This window comes from Heterocephalus glaber, unplaced genomic scaffold (assembly GCF_053883595.1).
Source record: "Heterocephalus glaber isolate CG9 unplaced genomic scaffold, H.glaber_assembly_v1.0 deba00001688, whole genome shotgun sequence".
Taxonomy (NCBI): Eukaryota; Metazoa; Chordata; class Mammalia; order Rodentia; family Bathyergidae; genus Heterocephalus; species Heterocephalus glaber.
The window spans coordinates 4396553-4404765 of NW_028258413.1; the positions used below are offsets into that span (position 1 = coordinate 4396553).

Genomic DNA, 8213 nt, shown 5'->3' on the forward strand with positions numbered 1-8213 from the left:
GGCTCCAAGGCAGGGTGGCACGACAGAGGGGCAATGCAGAGGAGGAACAGTTTATGGCAGGCAGAAGGTAGCAAAGCAACAAGGAACGACCAAAGCTCTTTCTGCCCCTTATGTCTTATCTGGGCTACTTAGGCCGGGCAGCACTCACACCCTTAATCCTGGTGCCCTTGAGCCTGCATTGCACCATGAATCCATCCCAGCGTCACACACTTTAGATCCAGCCACCCTTGGAAAAGCCCCACCTATGACTGCACGTGGTTTTTGGGGGGACATCTGGACACAGCCATAACAACACTGTACCTTAATTCCCATGAGGCATTCAGGGTCTGCTCCTCAGGATGTATGTGTTATCCTCTTATTTCTGGAGGAGGAAAGTATTGTTTCAGGGACACATTAGCAATTGTTTTGACACTAGCTCCTTAAATATTGCTTTTCCTGTGAATAAAGAGAAGCTGTCCATTTCGCTCTTTCAGAATCATGAGGATCCATCTGCTGTAATGAAATTTTCCCCTTCATGTATGAAGGCAAAGTTTGATCTCAGCATAAATCTTCCTTTCTCTCTTCTCTCTTCCTCCACAGACAGCTCCCACAGCTGCGCACCACATCCCCACACAGGGTCATCGGCAGCCTCAGTGGTGTGACACTGGGAGTGAGGAGGCAGAACAGTAGCAGGTCCCCAGGGTGCTGCGCTCCTGGTTCTCCATGTCCTTTGTGTGCCACGGTGCTCCACAGATCTCCACGGGGCTCTGGTTGGCCTTGGAGGCTGGAGAAGAAGGAAACAACTCTGGGAAGTCTGAACATCTGCTAAAATCATGATGGTTGGGGATGAGCTCATAGCAGGTAGGTCAGCGGACTGCTCAGCACAGCTATCATCAGCCAGATTCACTACTGTTGCCCCGCTGAGAATTGCTAATGTGTCCCAGTGGGCGTGAGATTTGGGAGCCAGCCAAAGAGCTGTTTCCCTCCAGTCTTGGGGTGGGAGTGGAAATGAGGATAGGGAGAAATTGGAATAGTGATTTCTGGAACTTTGAGTTGCTTACACCACAGTGTGAAAAATAAAGCAAACCAATCAACCAGCAGGCACCAATAATGGCATCAAGCATTCTCTCTGATTTCCCAGGGGCAGGACTCCTGCATCTTGAGGCAGGTCATCAAACCCAGATTCTGTATCTGTGTTTGCTCAGTTTTTCTGAAACTATGCCCAGGAAGTATGCAGGGGTCATGTGACCTGACTTATCACGATGTTAACCAATGTTTTCTTTGATTCACAGATTAATAAACAATAATAATAAGAGGAAAGTGTAGGAATCAAATGGATGTCATGGCTAGAACTTTGTCAATATTATTTTCATCTCCAATAATTTACTTAAATGTTTCAAGTCATGTCTTCTACATTTATGACACACTACTCCTTGCCAAGCAGAAGGCTAGGTTTGCAAGATGTGAATGAGTCCTACATTACCCTGTCCTTGATGATCTTCCAATCCAGTAGGGCAGACAGACACATGTTTTCCAGTTTTTGTGATGGTGTTTAATAACCATATGGAAAATGTATCATCTTTGGAATTGGGCTTAAATCTCAGCTCTGAGCAGGGTGAATTTTCCAGTCTCAGCTTCTTCACCCACACTACAAGGTAAGGACACCATGCAGGATTGTTAGAGAGATAACGTGTGGGAAGAGCCAGCACCTCCCTGCTGGTGAGTGGGACCTTTGCCACATCTCAGGGAGGCAGTGCTGGAGAATATTTTTAGATACTCGAGAGATGGGGAACAAATTTTCTGGTGACAAAATAATCATGACTAGAAACAAATAGGGGCTCAAATGTTAATAATTTTGTTAAGACTTGTTCTGAGCTGAGGTATTACGTGCTGCTATCCAGTACTGGTAGAGACTGGGGAATTTACCAACTTTCAACAAAGTTCTCCAAATCGTTATCTGCGGTCATTGGTGCATCATTATTTTGTCCTAATAACAACTTCTCCTGTGTGTATTTTTCCTATGATACTATAAAATAATTAATAAAATTCTTCAGAAATCATCCAGTGTTGTCTCCTGCATTTTGGAGTTGAGAAATGGGAGTCCTCAGCTCTCTTAAGTTACTGGCAGGTCTGGGGAACACAGATGCACTCAGCTGAGAGATCTATTCTTTGTCTCATGGACCCTTGGTGTGGTTGCTGCTGGAGGTCAACCATTGCCTGTAGAGTCCAATTTGCAGTGTGTACATGGCACTTCATACATCAGGTCTCTACATTATTACTACTATGGTAGGTTACTCTTTCAATATTCTCTTTTGCAGAAACTTATTTTCTTCAAATCAGTGCTGTTACTGGACAGCTATTTTCTAAAGTAGTCTGTATTGTTCATTAATTGTCTTTGAGGCAATGCTTGAAATTAAAACTGTGTTCATTTTTTTCAGTAGACTCCTTCTCCTCAACAGCTGGCTTTGTTTCTTCTCAACTTTTAGAAGCATGTCCCTTTTCACTTGTTACATGTTAATGTTTTTCAGAAATGTTTATTAAATCGATCAATTTTTCCACTTCTTTCAACACTAGAAAACAAAACAAGTTGAATCATGTCAAAAGCAAGTAGTCTGCAGGGATCACACAAACAAAATGCTTTTTCTGGACATGATTTAAAAATGTGAGGGCATATCATCTTGTGAATCCTACTGGGACTGGTTAAGTACCACCAGGGAAGCAAAATTTGCTATATAGAAATCCAGAAACACTTTTGTAGTTTTGAGTTTCTCCCCTTTAAGAATATATTATGAAAGTGACTCAATGATTCATGGACTGGAATTTTTATATTAGGTTATCAGTTTATGAATCAAGTGATCTGTTGTATAATGTGAAAGTATTTTAAAATATATTGCTTTTAAAATACATGATGGCTGGGGATTTAACTCAGTGGTTCTACTGCCTGCCTTGCAAGTGCAAGGTCCCGAGTTCAATCCCTGATACAAAAAAAAAAAGCCAAAAATGAAAAACATGATGAACATATATCCATAAAATTCCTCAAAACATATTATCACTAAGTAGTTGCTTAAATATATTTGGTGTGTGATGAGTTTGTTTGTATGCTCAACATTTCAAAAACTGTCATTGGCAAGATACAGCTACTAAATATCCATTCCATGAGAGACAAACATTGGTTTCGGGTTTGTCTCAGAAGTCATCTAAGAGCTCTCCAGAAAGAGGTTATTATAAATATGATAGAGGCTCTGCTGATTTAATTAAAAACTATTTACTGTGTGTCTTCTTGTATTTTCCTATAATATATAATATATATAAAATATAATATTCAATTATATGCTAATTAGAGGATAGATTTGTTTCCTACAGACCCATTATACTGCTAATTCTAGGCTTATTACTCATATTGTTCTATCTGTTGAAGAAAGTGTAAAATAAAAGAGAGAGCCCAGAGAATGAGAGACACACACACATACAGAGAGAGAGAGAGAGAGAGAGAGAGAGAGAGAGAGAGTTATTGCCAACAGTCTTTGTTGATGGCTATCTCCCAAGTTTCTTATGAATTGTAAGACAACCCATAAAAAATTTTTCTGGATGAGTTAAGAGGCTGCCTTTGAAGTTTAAATTGCAGTTTTTAGTTCAAATTTATGCTACTAAAGTGACGTGGAAGTCTCTTTTTCATGTGTGTTGATGTCATCGACCTCATAAAGTCAGGTGGGTAATGTTTACCACGTCTTGTTCTGCAGGACACGTTCATCCCCCAATCACCAAACACCATAACCCTACCAGGAACCTCAAACAGATGGGTGGAAGGTATTTTATGTGTCGTCTCTGATGAATTGCAAAGCATTTTTCCATGTGTTCTGTAATTTTTCTGTGTGTTTTGGGAGTAGTTTGTGCAGGATTTGGTTAGGTAGTTGTGATTTACTGAGGGAACAAGGGACTACCATCAGAGGTTCCACATTTTATTTGTGATTGTGTGACCTTGAATCTGTAAGATGGGGATAATACCTTCTTAGCCCTCTTCACGAGAGGATGTAAAGACTGAGTGAGATAATGTAGTTTCTTTGTAGATTCTGAGATACTAAAATGCAGGTTACCACTGCCAAGAATAATACAGAACTGGTGGACTTGGGTTCTTCCTTTGGACTCTGGTAGTTGCTATTTGCTTACATTAGCTTTCTCCTTTCTGTGTTACAAGTGCTGCAGTGATGGAAGAGCTGAGTCTTGTATGAGTTCCAGGTCTCCTGGAACAGTGCAGTGCAATCTTCCATTATATGAATCGAGATAAACTTGGCAGAGGTTCTCAGCTTCTGAGTCGGTAAGTTATTCCACACATCCACTCTTTAGGCCAGTTAAACACAGCTCTATAATTAGGATTCTAACTCTCCAGTGTTTCCTTTTCCCATGGAATGAAGCTCAAACTACTTTCTGTGGCCTACAGGACCCCTGTTAGATTTCTCTGAACCCTCATCTTCTGAGTATCATATACCACTCTCCCTCTTGCTCACGTTGCTCTGGGCACACTGGCCTTTGTGTTTCTTCGAAAATTCTAGTGCCATTCTGCCCAGTACATTTGCATCAGCTGTTGCCTGTGCTTGGGAAGCTTTCCTTTCTTCCTCTTCTCCTGCAGATCTCAGGTCCAGTTACTGTCAGTATTCTGGTCTCAGCTCAAATAATCTTATTTTCAGACAACCATTTGTAACCCTCCAAGCTCCTGGATCCCACTTGTTCTCTTTCACTGGTTTATGATCCTGTTTTATTATTGACTGTCTACAATTATTTCCTCATTTATCTCTTCACTTATTTATTTATTTTTGGTACTCAGGACCTTGTGCTTTCGAGCTTCACTTATTTATTATCTGCTTTTTTCTCCTATTATGGTTTAGTTCTAGATTGTCCCCCAGAAGTTTTGTGTATGTGGAAAGAGGATGGACCATGGGGGAGCTATACTTAACAGCGGATTTGTCCATCCATTGATGAGTTCAGAGCTGGACGTCTTTTAGGAGGTGGGGCCTGGTTTGAGATACATCACTGAGGGTGTGAGCCGGAAGAGTGTCCCCAGCTCCTCTTTTCTCTCTGTTGCTTCCTGGCTGCCGTGGGCTGAGCACCTTATTTCTGTCATGCCCCTCTGCTAGTCTGTTTCTGCCTTGGCACTAGTGGACCATGGAATGAAACTATGACCCCAAATGAACCTTGCCTTCTTTAAGTTGCAGGTGTTGAGTATTTTGTATCAGCAACAAAGAGTGACTTAGACAAAAATTAGTGCCAGAGAAGTGGGATCATTGCTGTGATTATGCCTGAGCACGTGGCTCAGAATCCTTTGGAGTTGGTTTGTGGGAAGAGTTTGGAAAGGTTTGGAGATGCTAGCCAGAGAAGTCGTAGAATGGTGTAAGCTGAGCTTGATGGGATATTCTGGCTGGAGCTCAGAGGACCAGAATGCTGATAAGAATGCAGACAGTAAAGGCCAGGTGCAGGAGTTTCCAGCTGGGGACAAGGACTCCATTGACAATTAGACTAGGGGCCACACCAGAAAATTTGTCTTCATTTTACCCATGTTCTGAGACTTTGTAGGAGACTAAGATTAAGAGCAGTGAATTAATTAATTTGATGGAGGACATTTCAAGACATCCCAGATTCAGGCTGTGGTATGGGTACTGATAGCTGCTTTTAGCCAGATCTATAGTGAAAATTAGGAGTAAAGCTAGATGTGAAAAGTTTGCAGTTTCACCAGAAAGGAAGAGCCCATGAGAACATGGCTGCTGAAACCAAGTATGTTGTATCAGGTTAATAGGAAAGATGAGTTGACAGCATCTCAGGAGTAAGCAAGGGTCCATCCTCTGCAGGCTCAAGGGTGCAAAACTTCGAAGAGAACTGGTGGCAGACCCTGGCATCATTCGTGTGGTGCTGGTTTGATAGGCATACAGAATGCAAGAGTCACAGGGTCATGGAGGCTTCCACCTAGATTTCAGAAGAGGCTTGGAAGGTTGGGCAGTGTGCCCTGAGTGGGCAGTACTCAAAGCTGTGAGAGTGAAGTCAAAACTGTAGTAGAGACTCTGGGAAGTTGGAGAAGCCAGGAATGTGGAATGTGCTGAGGAAAGCCGTAGGGAGTGAGTACAGCCATGCTAAAATAGAGGCTATCAGGGCTGCAGCTGGCAATGCCATGGGCATGGGGCTGCCCAAGCCTTTTGGAGCTCAAATCCCACCACAGCCTGACCCAAGAGATGGACATGGGACTACAGGGTTTCATGTTTGCCCTGCTGGGGTTTGGTTTCACTTTGGTTTGATTCCTTTTTATCCCCCTACTTTTGTCTCTTGAAATGGGAAGATTTACTCTGTGCTATTGTATGTTGGAAATGTTTGAAACTTTTATTTTTATTTTTACAGAGGCTTATGCTAAGAGCTTGGCTTAAATCTCAGTGAAGACTTTGGACTTGGACTTCTTAGCACTGTTGGACTGTTAAGGCTTTAGGAACCTTTAGAGGGACTGGATGTATTTTTCATAACAACATGAAAATGAGTCTTTTGGGAACCAGGGGCAGAATATTATAATTTTGATCTAAAGTGTCCCCCCAAAGTTTCACGTGTGTGGAAGGTGATTGGGTCGGGTGTGCTGTACTCCTCCGTGAGGTCACCCATGGATGAGTTCAGTAGCTAAACATCTGTCCGGGGTGGGGCCTGGTTTGAGGTGAGTTGCTAGGGTGTGACCTGGAGCAGTGGATTTGTGTTCCTGGCTCCTTCTTTCTCTTTGCTGTTTCCTGGCTGCTGTGGATTGAGCACCCTTTTCTTCGGCCACGCTCCTCTGCCAATCTGTTCCTGGCAGAGCTTTGAGCCAGTTGCTGTGGACTGAAACCTGGAGCCAAAACAAACGTCTCCTCTTTTAAGTTGCAGATGTTGGGTATTTTGTATCCGTGGCAGAAAGTGATTAAAACAGCCCTCTTCCCTGGAAAGTAAGCTTTATTATGAGGACAGAGTCCTTTCTTGTCTTGTTCAGAACTGGGTACCCAGGCACCTAGAAGAGCATGTATTATGCAACAGACACTTAATTTTTTTGTAGAATGAATGAACTGATGTATACCACTGCTTCCATTTAACAACAAAATAACATTGAAGTTTTTGCTGGTGTTTAAGTAAATGCCTTATTATCCGATGCTTATTCCTTTATTTTTACAAAAACATTTTGTTTTTAACCCAGAATTAGATAAAAAAGTTTTCTTATTTATCTATTATTTTCTTTCAGGCCACTCCAAAACTTAGTGGCTTAAGATAACAATTTATTATGCTCCACTATTTTCCTGTGGGTTAGTTGAGGCTCAGTTGGGTGGTTCTTCTGCTGGGATCTTGGCGTGTGTATGGGCTTTGGATGTCCATGGGCATTTCAGGCTTCTCCCCCTGCAGCCCCCTCTCTGTCTGGGAAGTTGAACTCCTTACACAGTGACTAAGAAGACCATTCCAAGCAGATGAAATTACTGACCGCAGTCTTGAAGAACACATCACTTATGCTGCATCCCGTTGGTTGGAGAATGTCGAGAGCCCACCTAGACTCAAAAGGAAGGGCAATGCCCAGACAGGAGGAATGGCAAAGGATATGGGCCATGTGAACCTCATCAGAGGAGGGGTCCTGCAGAACATAAAAACTTTCTGATTGCAAAACAACTACATCGAGGGCAGTATGCTAGATGCTAGGAATGGAAAAGATTCAGTCTTTTGTGTGGAGGTATAAATGTAAATCAGTATTTGGAGTAAAGGGACTTCGTCCTCTCTAATTGACGGCCAATGTGTTTTTGAGAGTTGACAAATACTGAGAAGTTTAGCTCTTACTGTACATTTCCCAGCTGAAAGGTATTGGTACTTGGTTTCCTCAATCTATAGTGATCACATGGTATGCTATGAAAATGAAGAATAACTCAGTCTTCCATTTCAAAAAATTAAGGATTCCTATATCATTAAAAGATTTTAGTAAAGCTTTTGCTTTTCCAAATAAGCAAGCTTCAGTTATCCACGTAAGTAAATTGAATCTGACAGTTAACTGTCATGTGTGCTTTTAATTAGTAGCTTCAAGTTTCTCTTTCATCAAATCCTTTATCAGAGCTTCCAATTGTCCCCCAAAAGATGACTCGGTTTTTCTCCCTTTAAGGACCATTGTGCGGTGTAGATGCAAAGGCATGGTCTGAGGGCAAGATAGCAAGAGTATGGAGAGGGACAAGAGACCCAGGTAAACAATCACTGGCGACCAGTGC

The 8213-nt window shown here is 42.1% G+C and overlaps 1 long non-coding RNA gene across 1 annotated transcript in view; it reads left to right on the forward strand.

The window, feature by feature from the left end:
- Positions 1 to 7968, forward strand: part of LOC110346004 (uncharacterized) — a 30011-nt gene extending 22043 nt beyond the window's left edge. The window contains exon 3 of the long non-coding RNA XR_015446439.1: positions 580 to 7968. This is a non-coding gene — a long non-coding RNA (uncharacterized LOC110346004). The remainder of the gene's footprint in view (positions 1 to 579) is intronic.
- The last annotated feature ends 245 nt before the right edge of the window (positions 7969 to 8213 follow it).